Consider the following 16534-nt stretch of genomic DNA (forward strand, 5'->3'; position numbering starts at 1 on the left):
ATTTAAGAATTGAAATATTTTGGATGTGAAACGAATTCACAGATCTTTAAAAATAGCTTTACGGTGTGTGTAGAAATAAATGCACAAATCCCATTGTTTCAAAGAAGAAAGCGAGATGGAAAAAAAAAACCTACAACGTGATAGACAGTTGAATTTTTTTTTCTCCTGATACAGGGGGTGTAAAATTATTCTCTGTTTCTTCAGACGAGAATCCCAATTTTTCTGCCCTCTCTGTTCTGGATCGAGCAGAATTTTATACGAGATTGGGATTGAACTTGATGTGTTTCTTTCACCCGAGAAGTGACCCCTGAGTTGTGAGCCTAAAAAATATACAGAGTCATAACTCGCGTTCCATTCGGTGAAAGGGGTGCAGTCGAGGAGTTTGAACCCGTTCCAAATTTATCTCAATTTCCTTTGGGAATCTTTATTGCTTCGAGAATATAGGAAAAGGAGAAACAAGAGTTTTTACTCAAGGTTTAGAAGAGAGAGAAATATTTCGAAAACTGTAAACATGGACCAACCCAACAACTTTCGGTAAGATTTTCAGGTTCTAAATTTTTAGTTGGATTTGTTAAGGTTACAGAATAAACTCCGTACTTTTCAAATTTGGACATGCGCCGATAAATGTATTTCAAATTTGGAGAGATCAGACTTTTTTCAGAATTAAATACACACAGGAAGTGCTAAAAATTAGAAGATAAACGTTCGATTCGAAAACGCAACAAAACTGATAAAGAAATTGGACGATGACACCGAAGCTTTTTGACACTAAAGCGACGTGAATAATCTGAAAAAGCAGATGTCGAAATTAGATAGTAGAAAAAAGATTGACGAGAACAAAGAAGGTTAAAAGAAAAAAAATTACGGGAATATGGAGACAGAGTTGAGAGATAACGAAATTTGAAAACTCACCCTTGCAGACTATTTCGGAAAATTATTCCCGATAAAATTTCATTAACCGGGACTTCCTGGATCACAAAACCCGACGGCTGTATCTCTCACTAAACTGTTTTACGATTAGTACCAAATATCTATTTCTCCGAAAATTTTCCACCACCTGTGTCTGGTTCGATCATATTCAGTTGATCGTGGAATATCAAAATTATTTATACCCGCAGTTGCAGGAATATATTGAGTCGAAATTCGAGCTTGTTGCTATTTCGGTATATTCACGGTTCGTTTATTTCTCCTTCCCCCCGTTTGCACTCTTCTACTTGAATAATTTCCCTTATTTCCTGCCTCGCGTGCTCTTGTATTTATATTCTATCGTTCTCACTATATTATTCACCACCTTCTGTTATTTATCTTCTATCTTTCTTTCTTTATCTAAAAGTCCTTACACCGGTAAATTTTTCATCAACTCTTCCAGCTCGCTTCCTCGCTTTTCCCTCTAACAGGGAGATAAAGCGCAAAAAATTTCAAAGCTTGTTTCGACGAGGTTTCGTTGCTCGAATCCGTACCACAAACTTCCACTCGACGACGATATTTTTCACAAAAGAAAAAAAAAAAAAAAAAAACAAAAAAAAACTCAAATTTCAATCACAAACCACGCTGCAATTATCCAGTTAAATAATTATCCGGGGTTTAATTTTTAACGAAGTCAAAAAGTCACAGGGAAGAAACAAATTTCAATCACCGATTTAATACGTGAAAGCTTCTCTCACTTTCGGTACGTTGATTGGCACAGTTTCGTTTAGTCTTGAAAACAATCCGCTCTCTTTTCTTCTGATTCACTTTGAAATCCTTTTCGATAATTCGCATAAATCTCAGTGCGGCAAATTACAATTAACATGAAATATTTCCAACAAATATTTCCTCCAGCTCAATCAATAATTTCTCCGAACGTTTACTCGTTCCATATTTTTGCCACCCATTTTCTCTCGTGTCAATGGCGATGAGCTGTGTATAAAAAATCCCACGTTCCCCTCACATTTTCCACTGTTTCCGTTCTCGACTTATTCCTCTTCCTCTACTTCTTCCTTTCTCTATTATCACACCTCGGGACTCAACGATCCGTACTCACGTCATTCTCCGCTTTGTCTAGCACCGTGATACATTTTTCGTACACTGCGAAAATTCTCTCGCACGTGAGTCGGTGTCGGACGAACAGAAAAAAAATAAAATAAAATACTAAGCACACAGAATCGACGCTCCGATATCCAGAATTCGAAATTCAAATTCTCCCGCCGCACTTTCTCCTCACCTTGAACGATTTTATCCGCCTCACGCGATATTCGGACGCTGCGAATTTGAAGAAAATTCGCGATATCGTATTTTTCCTTGGTTATAATCGTACGATAATTTTATTCCTTCAACTGCTCGACGACTTTTCTCCCTTTTTTTATTTTCTTTTTTTTTTTTATTTTCTCTCGACAATATTATCGAATTATCGTTACTTCTTTCCTCTCCGCAGCCTCGATGGCAAAAACTGGAGTGTGCAAAATAGCAGCCGAACCGATCCGATCCGTGCTGTTCGGCGCCGCAACGCGTCTGGCAGGCCGATGAACGGAGAGCAAGTGGTTCAATTTCGCGGGACGCGGACGGGCGTCGCGACGCCTTTTGCGCCGTCGCCGTAGACGAGGCTCTGGCTACATTCAGCCTTGTCTACTGACATAGAAATGAGCAAACATACAGGGAATTATTTATGCATGTGCTCTAGCCACGGCTGGAGACGCGTGCGTGTACAAAGTGAGAGAACGTACGAGACAAAGTAAAAAACGAATGAATGACGTGAGGAAAAATTGATGTATTCGGGTTACTTGAGGGAAAATGAGAAACGACGACGCGGACATTCTTGCTTGTGTTAAGTTACTCGGGAATGAAAATTTAAACGGTTCTCAATCGAATTAAGTCAAACCGATGGAGCAATTAATTTCATTTAAATTTTACACTTTCATGCATAATTCAGATACGGTTGGACTGATTTTCTACAAAATGGAAACGGTTTTGAGTCAAATTAAGTCAAACCGATGAAGCATACTTTATTTATATTGGTTTATACGTTTGTGAATTTTTACATATTTTGATTCACAGATCCTGGACCGATTTTTTCTCAAAATCTAGTCACTTCTTAGTTGATAATGAGAACAGCTAAAAATTGACCGAAGGTAGTCGAAGATTATTTCGTGCACTTGAATACATGGCCAAGATACGGTGAGAAGTTAACTTTTCATTTCTGAGGTGGTTAAAATAAGTTTCAGTATCGGGTCCTCAATGAATACAGTTTACAGGTTAATGAGAATCGGTTTATTGGTACATAAAGGTCGATAACAGCGATCAATGATCGTAAGGATCCTTAAGCCTGCGAGATATTGCACAGCTACCAGAGGTGAAAGAGCGTACCACAATTTCTTCAAATGAGGATAAATCGTCGATCGTAGATCGTACTCGACCCATTTTCTCACCTTCTTCCTTCCATTTCGCTCTAGCACTGCGCGTGATTTTCTCATGCGTCAAGGATTTGCCAGCAGATTCAATTTTGAGATGATAAACTTGTGATTTAGCAATAAATCTATTGTTGTTACCGAAAATCCAAGTCAGATGATCTACGGTGAATTCGTTCGCGAATAAAATGAGCTTTCGTCAAGTTTTCGGTGAAAAATTGTAAAACAATATTGTATTTACGGATTTTGTTACTATAAAAACATTGTCTTTGCAAAGTTGATAATTAGGGGTTTCAATTTTTTACTTCTCTCGCATGGTGTTTTTAAATTAAACTTATAGGTTATGACCGGAACAACTTCAGAGACACTTTGCAAGTCTTAATTTAATCACGTTTTTGTTCCAATGGTTTTTCGACTTGAATTATCGTCCCACACATTCCTGAATTATTTCCAGCCCACAAATTTTGAACCAATAGTGAAAAAGAAAAAAAAATCTCTCACGTACTTCTTTTAACGTGAAATTTCAAAAAACTTGAAAGTAAATGAAGTGACGAGAATTTCAAATTTTTTTGTCGCCTTCTTCCTTTCATTCTGTCCGTTCTATTTTCTCTCACTTTAGGTGTATATTTGCGCAAAGCTAAGCACTCGGCCAAGCTCAAGTTGGCCTTGCAAGCTAACCGTCAGCTAAGTACGAATACAGCGGACTCGAGCCGTCGCGCCTTTGGAGAGCTTATGGAAATAGAGAGGTGAGGTTAGAGTTTAGAGTTTAGACAGGGCGAAACAGGGAGTTGAGTTCCAATTCATAATTCGGGCCGGAAGCCGTCTGTTTTGTACAGTTTACAACCGTTTAGCTCGGACTCTTGACTATGCAGTCTGTATTTAACGCCTTCGTTGGTTAGAAACGGTACATTATGTCACAAGGGAATAAAGTCGACTTTTATTCCCGTGTTACATATCGGACTTTATTTCCGACTCAACTCTGGCCGCGATATTTATTTGAAAATTGGGAGTTTTAAATTCGCCTCATATTTCCCGCAAACGCGTTTTAGGGGAAAATATGCCACTTTCGTCCCGGTTTTGAGGTCAAAAAAGTTAACTTTATGGTTGAATCGGGGATAAATAGAATTATCACTATCCCCAATTTTTTCAGACAGAAGTTTAAGACTTATTTTTTTCACTTCAAGTATTTGTAAGAAACGAAAAAAATCGGTGGCCATAATTTTCCGGAAATGTCCGCACATAAATTCGAATTATATGAATCTCGCCTGCATTTTGTTTCTTATTATTATACGTAATATTTTACACATATTTTTTTCAGATTAAACTAACTCGAGATTTTTTTGAAAAATTACACTATTATTGAAACTCTCGCTTAGGAAAAAATGTTCGATCATTGCGATAAAGCTTCCGTGTTGAAAAGAGAAATTAGAATAATATTTTTCAAAGTTGACCCGATTTTTGATCCGATTCAATTACTTCTTAAATGTTGATTCCAACAGAACAACATTGTCTTCGATGACATCTGTTCGTCTCGTTAATTTTACGATTCTTCAAGACTCCGAGTTCGTTTTTACACATAAAGTTTTTATATCCTGATCCACGGATCATTTGATATTCCGCAGAGCTCGAACCTAATGTCGTGTACAACGCGTGTTTACTCAAGATTGTAACACGTCATTTTATTTGGCGTACAACGCGCGCATAATTAGCGGTCATAAACTCGTGACGAGATTCAAGGGAATCGAATGTGTCGACGTAAAAGATACTCGTAGACCGGATCTGATGTATATCTAGTGTAGCACCTATAAAACGTTTGTCACAGAGGCGATAAGATAGCGGTTACCCAATTAACGCACCTCGCACATATCTAATTACGATCAACGTCTTCGTTAGAATTACCATTCCGCTGTACCGTATTGTGTAATTTAGTCTGAAGGCATAATTAAAGAGGAAAGGAAAAGAGGAGAGAAGAAGTAAAAAGTAGAAAAAGTTAGAATAAGAAATGCGAAGAAATTGAAGCGGAATCGAATCCTTGGTTTAAATTAACAATCCTGAATTTATGCACGAATGAATATTATTATTATTATTGCTATTCAATTGGATTCCAGTCCCTGTAATATTCGAGAAAATTATCAAAGCGGTATCTATAGGAATGTTACTTGCGTTATACAGAATACAATTCACTCGACGGCAAATCGTCCTACAAATTCAAACCAGTCTTCCGGTACAAACAACACAAAGCGGTTGGCTTCTGGTGATGAATGAAATGTTTTTGAACACCGTATATAGTGTACAATATTCATACAAGTGTATACATATATATGTGTGTACTCTACAAAGTACACATCACTTCGCTTATGGGTTGAGCTATTGTATGTCCAAGCAAGTAATTATTAAAACTCATTCGTCGTTCCGCTTTACGTTGAAATTTTTTCATTCGCATTTTCTCGTTATTCTTGATACTTTTCATTGTCCGTGCGCAAAGTGAATTTTATTTCTTCGGATTTTCCTTCGAGCGAAAATATCTGCGACGAAAACAATTTGTTGTATTATTATACGTATAAAAACATGATTATTATTATTATTATTATTATTATTATGGCAAAAATGTAAAAAAAATATTGATATGGATAACCGAAATCCTAACTTGGACAAAGACAATTCCAACAGAAACCCGGATATAATTGAATCGTTGAATGCGTTGTTGAAAGAATTGCGTACAATTGTTTACAATTGGATGTGTGCTACGGGCGAGTTTCCAATTTTAGGAATTCGTATCAGATGTTTGCTTTTCTTCTCGGCATTACGTGTGTCTTGTTGACAGCCCTCCCGATGCGCTGTATTTGTATTTCGATGATTAATTACACAAGAGCTACAACCCACCGATACATTATCAATAAATAAAAGATTCTCCCCGATGCAAATTTGATTTGTTTTATTTTTGTTCTCACGAACAACAGTAGGTAATTAGTTGTAAGTGAAAGGGTGATGTTATAATACTGTAGCAAACATTGCGTGGTAAACAAAATTTACCCACAGCGTGGAAAGTATTTATTTTATTTATTTATTTTTTTTTTTTTTTTTTGCGTCTGTCAAACAATTTGCGCAGTCAAGGTAAAATTTTCAAGAAAGACAATCTTTTTATACGTGAAAACTTTTTCCCATACAAATACAAAAAATTATATCCAAGCATGCTGCGTTAAAAACATTTATTTATTTATTTCCTTTTGTTTTTTTTTTTTTTTTTTATTTTAAACATGTAAGATTCGAGTAATTTTTTAATTATACGCGATTCGCTTTACCGAATTTTTCTAGGTATTACATATGTCGTGACTTTATTCCCAGAAATTTGTGAAATGTGACTCAACTTTTCATTGCAGTAACAAATTTTTGTACCATTTTATTTTCCACGAAATAATAATTGCTGTTACAACGCTCATAGAAAATTTTTCGATTCAGCGCAATGATTCCTACAACGATACTAAATATTTTCGCAAAGAATAATCAAATTCTTTCCAGACATTCCGAAATAATTTCACACAATTTTCGGATGCTTGGGCATTCACAAAATCGCATAATCTTATCGATAATTTAAACGTTACTTTTCGAATAGTTGATAAATTTTATTGAAATATCAATTTCATTAACGGTTACAAAGTTTTCAAGCCAATTTAAACCCCGAGTATATACTCTCGCGTATTTATCGGAAATTCGATTTTCGCCGAGGCTTTTGCCTATGAGTTTCTTGTTTACGGTATAAGTGATTTTCCTTTCACCCCCTCGCAATTTACGGAGAGGGAGTGACAATTTTGCGAAATACGAAGGGTCGACGTGCAGATACATCTACACGTATATTCCTACTAATATTATAAATGCGAAAGTGTGTTAGTCGGTTTGTCCTTTGACGCAGCAACGGAGCAACGGATCGACGTCATTTTTTTCATAGAGACAGCTCAAGAGCCGGAGGCTGACATAGGCTGTATAAGTTATTGAAAATGGGTTTCGTTGGTTGAAAAAGTGTTAAAAATATGATAAATATGTTGTCTTTTGATATGGAATTCCCGTGGAAATTTTTAACGTCACCGCGAAATGGCGGGTATAGCCTGGCCTACCTTACCATCCGAGCCGTTTCAACCTGACTTAGCTAGATGGCGCTGTCGGCGAGTCAGCGCCATCTTAGTGGTACATTCACCAGATGGCGTTTATCTCTCGCGATTGAATTGGTCTGTTTCGAGTGTACCTCGCGATAGACATATAACACAAGATATTGTTTCGGCGGTCAATATTGTACTACAGTTGCATTCGTATTACGTGTAAATAATTAAATCTTCTACGTTCCACACGGTATATCAATGGCTACCAAGCTGTATATATTCGGTTTATGGAGTCCGAAAACATATTCGAAGACGACTCGGTTGAATCGGTAATAATTAATCGATTGTTTTGTGTATTTTTGAAACAGTGCATCGAAGAACAAAATTTCCTAAATTTCAGTACGTGGTCCTGATAACGGAGGAGTTTATATTTTATCTACGTCAGGTAAGAATATTCATTTATCTTTCATTTATTACGGTAAATCGATACTTGGTAAGACGTTGATAATAATTGATACTGAATTTGCGTCGTTCGTGTGAGTGAAAAAGAAAAATCGATATTGCGGTAACATAATGAAAAATAATCGATGTAACATAAAAACGATTATTTTTTACTATTCTTACCAAGTACACGTGTACGAGCGTACGCAGATACACAAATTGCGATGTGGTAATATGCGTCGTATTTTCACGCAATTTCGACCATACCCTCGATGATAATAAGCGTCAATCAATACGGCTCAACGTATATGTTATATACAATATAGATACGTATATTATGTACACAGGATATGTATAGCAAAAGGCCGGTCCGACGTTCCGCAGACACGCGAGCAAAAGAACCGCGGAAGAACCGTAAATCATCGTTAATCGGTACCCTGATATTGTACACCTTCTATACATCGACTAATAACCGCGTGTCAGCGGCGTCGGTCGCATGAAAGGAGAGGAAAAAATAGGTGAAAAGAGAATATCTCACCTGTGTAAGACAGGCAACTGTCGTTTCGTTTCTTATTGTACGATTATTGGTTTTGTTACTTTTTTACGACATCCAAATCGTCCGAATTATCGTATTTTAATTCATTAACACGCTTTCTGAAATGTTAATAAAATTTAAGTAACTAACGTTGAAAGTAGTTGGATAGGAGTGAAATTTTTTTGCGATGTTGGGTCGACGGTGACACGAAACATCGAATTTTGATTAACATACCTAATTTCTCAAGACGATGTTATTCCATTCGAGTTTTTGAACTTCGTTTTTATCCTGATTTAAATTCCTCGATTCTTTGGCATCGATTAAAATTAATTTGTTCTCGTATCTTGAGCTATTTTTGCATGATTTATCGGCGCGTTTTCTGATCGTAGTGTGATCCGTTTTATTCGACAGAAGATTTGAATGCCAATATATCGTAGATTTACGTAGAATCTCAGGCTGCTCAACAACGATGAAAATTCAATTACGTGAAATAACGCTGAGTAATTTTAAATCAAATTTCACAAATTCCGTAGATATCAGTGAAATAAGGTCCGGTTTGTTTTATATCAATTTACATTGGAATTCTTATGTTAAGTTACGTCACGGGCTTCAGATTTTTCGACAAAATTTTATTACTATTAAGTATATTGCGAAGAGAAAAGCAAGAAAATTATGGAACATTCCTTCCGTTTCGTTCCGAACATATATTCGCAAGTTTCAAAAGAGTCGACAACTTTGGCGATATGAAAAATTATCAGATAATTGTGCACAAGGTAATGAGTCTGAAATTTTTTATTGCAAACGGCTTTAAATTTCTCACATGAATTCTCTTTGAATTGCAGCCTGCTGAAAGTTTTGTGAGCTTTCATCTTACCTCTGAAAAATTAAGGAAAATACGGTATTTCAGTAGTTAACTTCCCGCACTATTTTTCTCATACAACAGACTTTTCAAATTCCACGATTTTTGTGAACATTATTGCCTGGGAATTAAAATTCACGGTGTGATATAAATAGTGCAATATAAAAAAGACACTGAAATAAAACGAACGGTGAAAACAAATGAGACAAAATACAGTTGACGAACAATGTTTGTAAAAGTAATCACTCTGATGGATAGAAAGAGTTATAAATCAACCGTTGGAATCCCAGCAGCGTTGCGTTTATTTTCCCACGCAATTCTTTTTTCGCCGAAACGAGGCTATTATACAGATAAAGTTCAATAGATTGTTTCTAGGAATCGCAGGGTAAGATTTATTGTAACGGCACTGATTATAATATACGAAATGAGAACCGTGGATGAAAAAAATGAATATGCCTCGACTTTATTGCTATTTTCTTTAATAATTTGTTTGTCATGCAAACTTCCTCTCGCATGGATTCCGGAAATTTGACGAATCTACACCGAGAAAATTGTTTGTTTCAAAAAAATAAATTCCACGTTAACACGAACCTATTGGATACTTTATTTATCGTGGGCAAGCAAGTTTTATTTGACCGGATTCGAGTTCACTCACGGCTCGAATGAAATTTCCCGACAAAAAATGAATGTTGTAACAGTTTAACATTACGGTAATGTATTTGTTGGGATAATATCGTCTGAATTTGAAATTACTTTTGAAAAACTCTTTCTCCTTCTCATGAAATTATTTAAAGGTTATCTGTATTCTTAAATTCTATTCAGTGGGGGGAAAAAATTAGCAACAAAAGCAACCAATCCTTGGGCAATAAATTCCCGCCAGTCTGACGGCTAGTTTCAAATAACGTGATTTTTCACACCAAGTAGTTATTGTTCAGTTTAAGAAAAGGTGATAATTTATACGCACGATGAAATGTTTAGTAAACACTTCCCAAATGCCAAGATCTGAAAATATTGCACCTTATTACAAACATAATTCAGCTGAAAGCTCATTTCTCAGTGACACGTTAACCGCGGGGGATTTAGCGATTTCGCAAAACGGAAGGACGCAGCTTTTCGCCCCGCCGCGTTATTATACATTCAAACCACCGAAGTCACATCCTCGGTACATTTTCCGCACACGATTTTATCCAATATATTAAAGCAGTGAGTATTAATTACGAGTGTAATTTAGTACTCTTGAAATCGAGAAAAAAAAGACAAAATCATCCGCGATCCACGATTTTTGCGCTTGTCGTTGCTGCGATTCATTTTTGTATCAACATTGCGAGCATTATACAGATTGCAATTAAATCTACAGTACGCGTGACAAGTTTCATACTTTGAGAATTTTGTCAACGCTTTGAGTTCATCATTTTTCGCGATCCTCTCAATTCTCTGCATTCTTGCAGAATTGCAACCTGATTACGTATAGTTTTAGTAGATTCTCAATATTTTATACAACAGATCGAAAAGTGTCGCAACTTAGTGCTACTTTATTTCAAGGTGGAATCTACACCTGGAAACGATAAAACAAAACATTTTTGAAAAAAAAATTCAAGGAAACTATTGGAATTATAAACTTTTAAGAAAATTTTCAATTTCATTTTTGTCTAAAAATGTTGCAAATTCACAGAGTTATTGAATCGTCGACAAAGTATCGTAAAAAATTTTTCTACAGCGTTACCAGGTAGCGTTTCTTCCCTTCTTCCTTTCTCTCACACCTTTGATAAATTAACTTTAACAGTTCAAATCCAGCATAACATTTTCGAGATAGCTTAAAATTGGAGCCGTCTGTTAACTTTTCACGAAAATCAGACCAGCAGTTTTTAAGACAATCGACAAGAAACTAACAAACAAAGGCACTTTTTTCAACATAGCTTTGTACAAACGTAGATTTCCAAGAATACTGGCGTCTGCCGAGTTGAAAGAGGATTAAAATTAACAAATTCTCGGCATCTGCAGAGAATTGCCGGCAACCCTTTCACTCGTATCCCCATGTAAAGAGGCAAGGTCACACAAGACTTTGGCAACTTTGTCCCTGTTTGCAGACAGTACAAAGATCATGTCATACTCCTACCGTTACCGACTGAGCAAACTCACTCTTTGTCTCCCTATACCAAATAAACAAACCAACGGAAAAGGTTGAAATTTCGGCGGTGCATCATATTTATATACACCGATACACCGCTCAAATTTGAACCCCTTTCCATTCGTGTTTTCATTCAATATAACCAAAAAAAAGGCTCGGGTTGCTCGGTCGGTAAATGTAGGAGTACTACGTGGCCTTAATCCGCTCTCTCAATCTGACCTGAGGACCCCGAGATGCTGCAGTCTGCATACTCTCGACGCCTTTCACACGCGAAATCTGTCCATGAATCTTTAGGAACCATTCAGCACGAAACCTGCTTTACTCTCTGCTCCGGCTGTCCAATATTTTCGACGACTAATGTGCGTGGGCGGTTATACTTCGTATCACGTCATACTGTGGTGTCAACTTTCCATTTTTTACATCACAGTTTCGTATTAGGGAAAATACTCGCTGAGAAATTGAAAATTTACAAAAAGGGGGTACGATGCCTAAATTGAAAAATGATTTTTCTCACGTGATAACCTGTTGAAAAACATCTTTTTGACAGGTAAAAAAATTATTCTACGTCGCTTATACAGACAGTGCGAAGCTGGGAAGATATGTGACTGAATAGAAACTGCCAATTTTTATACGAACCCATAGACAAACGATCCCATCACTACCAACGCGTACAAGTTTTCTCGCTTTTTTCATCTACCCAAAAATCTTCCATTCGTAACAAATAACGATTGATTTATTACGCTCGTACAGAAATTTTCCGATAGATTTATATTGAGATGTCGGAATAATTGTAGCTTGATGTTGAACACACTTTTTTGATAACGATAAAAAATTAATATCGGCGCTGCTAATTCAACAACAATTTCAGTTGTCTTGGCGTTTCGATATTGTTATAAACAAAAATGAATCTCTAATTTGAGATACACGCCAATTATCATAGTAAGTAGCCTGTTCAATCGTAACGTTAACTTCTCAAGTATCTCAAAACATTCTCATTATGTAAAGTAACCTTCGTCGACCAGAGTTATTCAACACCAATTTTATTTCGCATTGTAATTCTTTCGCCCAATACTTCTCGTAATCATTGTACCAAGCGAAAATGCGAGAACTCGAAAAGTTCGCCAAAACATATTCCAACTCAACTTGCCAATCATGCGAAGCGTGGAAATTCGAGCATCTGCCTTAGAATCAATATGAAAGAAGTATATATATGATTTAAGTTTGCTCATCACTGGTCAATTATCACAGTCAAAACCTCAGGCTGCCATTATTTTTAAGCTTTCGTGAACGTAGACCATCGTGATGTACGGTAGATTTGAATCACTGCAAAAATCTTCGAGAAAACTCAGATAGCACAAAATTTTAACATACATAAGTTGAAATGACATTCGGCAGTTATCCTAAGAATTTAGACGATCTTGAAGTTCCTTTTTGGCAGTTTGCAGAATTCTACGTGAAAATCTTTCATTCTTCACCACTCGTGGTTGAAAAATGTCAAAAATCACGACGTGACGCTGCCATGATAATTCAGCGATTACCGAGATTCAGGAATGGGGGGGTAAAAATATAGAAAAATCTAAACATTGAAGGGCCACAATATCGAACTTTTAAAGAAGCAAATACTCGATTTATATAATTCAAAAATGTTGACAGTAGAAGTATGAGAATAAAAGAATAGAATGAACATAGAATGCCGAACTGTAGAATCGTTAGAACTTCTCTCGATAATATAGAATCGTATACAGATTCTCAATGTTGTCATTTTATGTTTCTGTATTTCAAGTTTCTGTATTAACAATTTTCCATACCGAGACTTTCCAGATTTGAAAATTTTATGAACATGATTTTTACGCATCTATAAAAATTCGATATTCTGGTCCTTCCGTCAATCGACAATTCTAGTTTTTTTAATTAGACGTAAAATAATTCTAGCGTATTATCAGGTTGGCGATAAACGTTCAACGGTTCCATTCGTTTGTAATTATACATATCATAATTGTAACGCCGTGAGTACCGTGTGTATTTTCCTCCAGCCCGATAACCAGACAACTTTGTCCATAAATTCGAAACTTAATCAGGCTTAGACTTTCCTCATTTGCATAGTTATATTATTATGAATATATTTTGCCAAACAAATTGCTTAGTATAATTCGGAACGTGGGCTTATACATAATACGCAGTGTGCATTGTCAGCTTGGTATTTGACTGCCGGTAACTTTTTCAATTTTCTTTGAAACATTTTGCATTACTCTCGTTTTAATTCGTTTCGTTTATCTCTTTTTTAATTTTTACACGTCGATAATATTTGTGTTCCATGCAATCATAACATTGTTATTTTTATAAATAATCCAACGTTAGAATGGGGATCATGATTCAGCTAGAAATGCGATTATCACGTTATTGAAATTAACAAAACGAATATTCGATAATAACGATCAAAAATATAATATCTCAGAAAATACAAAATTAGGAAAAGCTAGCATTATAAACAAAAAGTTTAATATCGATGCACAAAAGCAGCGATCGGTGAAAAATGGGTAAAGGATACGAATAAACGATATATTATGTAAATAAGGAAAAGAACTTGAATATAAATGTTATTAAATAAATTTGAACGAAACGAACACATAAACAGGACTCGACACGAAACGAATGAAACAATTGTAAAATATACAGACGATTTTAACCTATTCGCTTTTTCGTAATTTTAAGCATCGTCACCGTCTTTTACACATATTTATATTGTATATGACTAAAAAAAACCTCTCTCGTCTTAATTTCATTTTACGGACAATTTTCTCCTCACTCGTTGTTTCATCTTTTTATTCGTACATATGTGTGTTATCTGTTATTCCTTACGTATGTTTCTTTTAAACTATCAGGCTAAGTTTGTTAGACCTGCGACGAGTAGTGTCCCTTTTATATTGTAACAATAAAATAACGAATTTAAGAAAGGGTGGAGGGATGAAAGAAAATACAATACAAGTCCCCAAAATTAGACATGAAAGGATTCAATTTCTCTTGGTGTCTGATTTTATGAATTTCTGTCTTTTTCTGATTTTATTGCGTAGATTGTAGAAGAAACTAAAACCGTTACAGTTATACTATAGCGTACAATTTTGATTCTCGTTTTTTAAAATTCTCTCGAGAAAATCATTGTCTCCGTATTAAATAATTGTCAAGTATATGAAATAGGCGTAAAATTTTTTGACTTATAGATTGCCGCTAGTTATTTTGTAGAATTATTCTGAGATTGCAATAAAAAGTCAAACTTTGATACGCGTAGAAAACACCTGAAAATGGTTCAAAAATTGCTTCTCTACTAAAATAACATATTATTTTAATTCTCAAGTGAACGGGTTGGTAAATCTACTTATACGTATAAAAATTGTCGAAAATCGTCACTCACCGCAAATCGCCGGATCGCCAAAGAGATGAACCTCGCGGAAAACTGATTTCTCGTTTTTACCAGCGGCGGAGCAATACACGTAGAAATCCGAATCGGGGGGCGAGGATGAGGACGCGGGCGATTAAGTATCCTCGAGATATCGCGGACTCTGCGTCTTGCGGATGTAACGACAAGAACAGCTCGCGCGTTAACTAATCGAGAAGCCCGCAACTATCCGCTCGTTGTTTTATAGCTTGGCTGCGTTTTCCTCGCGCGGCGCGGCGCCGTGGAGGGATATCGAAGAAGTCCTTGGCCGTCAAGGATTACTCACTTCCTGCACCGTAGATCGCTATCCGCTTCTTATATCCAGAGGCCGGCTTTACCTTTAATGACTCAATGCGTCCTTATACGGCGATACGCGATCGCCTCGGGCTTCGCTGGACCAACGTATCCGAATTCCACGCATCGCCACGTGCCCCTCTAATCACACGGCTCTGATTACTCGTGATCTGATTGACCGATCAAGATCGATCGATCGGAGTGCGCCGATCGCGCTCTGCACGCCTCGCGACTTGTTTCGTTTTTCCTTGCTCTCTGTATAATCGCTTTTCGTCACCCCAATTTTTAGATTTCACTATTTTAAACGACCTCTCTTGACGCTGCTCAGCGGTAGTTTTGTTGCCCTTGATATTCGAGTGGTCTTAGAAAGATTTGATGTCAACGACCCCAGAAGTAAGCGTAGTTTTTCAAACTTGGCTCTGGTTACTTATTTTATCGACATTTTCACATGCGTCCCAAAAAAGCGATATTATTCACGTACACTGAGAGAGAAATTTTTAGTTCCGGTTACCGCTCGGTCCTTAACTATTTCCATTTTTTACCACATTCGAAAAATATAGTTCCAGGTACAAAATGAAAATTAGTTTTTTAACCGTTACCGGAAAGTCTAGTATCCGTTACTATTCTTCCTCATCACGATCGCTGTTGCTACATTTTCTTGCAACTGTTGCGAAAATTTAATGCTTGTGCAACAATAAATTGATTTCAAAGCCTTGTTCAACTAAAAAAGTAGAGTAAACCGAACAAACTGATTTTGCGTCGCAGTTACCAAAAAAGGATCGACGATAGCGCAAAATAGTTACGCGTACCTCGTTTTTCGTAATTCCAACATTTACTGAATTTTTCTAGTTACCATAACAAATGAAATCTTTTTCAGTATAAAATATTCAATTTCTTTTTTATATCCAAGGTTTCTCAAAAAAATACTATCAATCGCTTGAGGTATACTTAATTTATTGAGACAAAAGTGAACAAAGTATAGAAAATGTAATACTTTTCAGAAAGTTCTCTCGCAAGATTTTTGGCAACTATATCTTCTTAAAGTCCAGCAATAATCCGCCATCATCTGATTATCCCACTGATCCTGATATCGTTCCTCCGTCACTTTCGGATCCTCGTGAAAGCGTTAAAATCTACCTTCCGTCTTTATTTTCTAAACCCTTCCGAAACCACCCCCCCCCCCCCCCCCTCCCAATTTTTTATTAGTAAATTGTACATTCTCAAACACCGAAATTCACGAAAAAAATCTGGGAAGCAAGAAATTTTTTCTCTTTCCGTTGAGCTCTTCAATTAGTAAAAACCAGTTTTACTTCCCCCATGACGTGAATTTCCCCCACGAATTTTTACGATCTCTGAAGGTGAACCGA

At 36.4% G+C, this 16534-nt stretch overlaps 1 protein-coding gene across 8 annotated transcripts in view; it reads right to left on the reverse strand.

Annotated features, from left to right (window-relative positions):
• LOC124175401 (cysteine-rich venom protein DIS1-like) overlaps nt 1–15022 on the reverse strand; it is an 84120-nt gene extending 69098 nt beyond the window's left edge. For 4 of the 8 annotated variants that reach the window (XM_046555624.1, XM_046555619.1, XM_046555625.1 and 1 more), the window contains exon 1: nt 913–2510. The gene's annotated coding sequence lies outside the window, so the exon portion shown is untranslated. Of the gene's footprint in view, nt 1–912; nt 2511–14849 lie in introns of those variants that run through there. The other 4 variants (XM_046555622.1, XM_046555621.1, XM_046555627.1 and 1 more) reach the window with 2 other exon arrangements.
• Between the last annotated feature and the right edge of the window lie 1512 nt (nt 15023–16534).

The sequence above is a fragment of the Neodiprion fabricii genome, chromosome 2 (genome assembly GCF_021155785.1).
Source record: "Neodiprion fabricii isolate iyNeoFabr1 chromosome 2, iyNeoFabr1.1, whole genome shotgun sequence".
NCBI classification, from domain to species: Eukaryota; Metazoa; Arthropoda; class Insecta; order Hymenoptera; family Diprionidae; genus Neodiprion; species Neodiprion fabricii.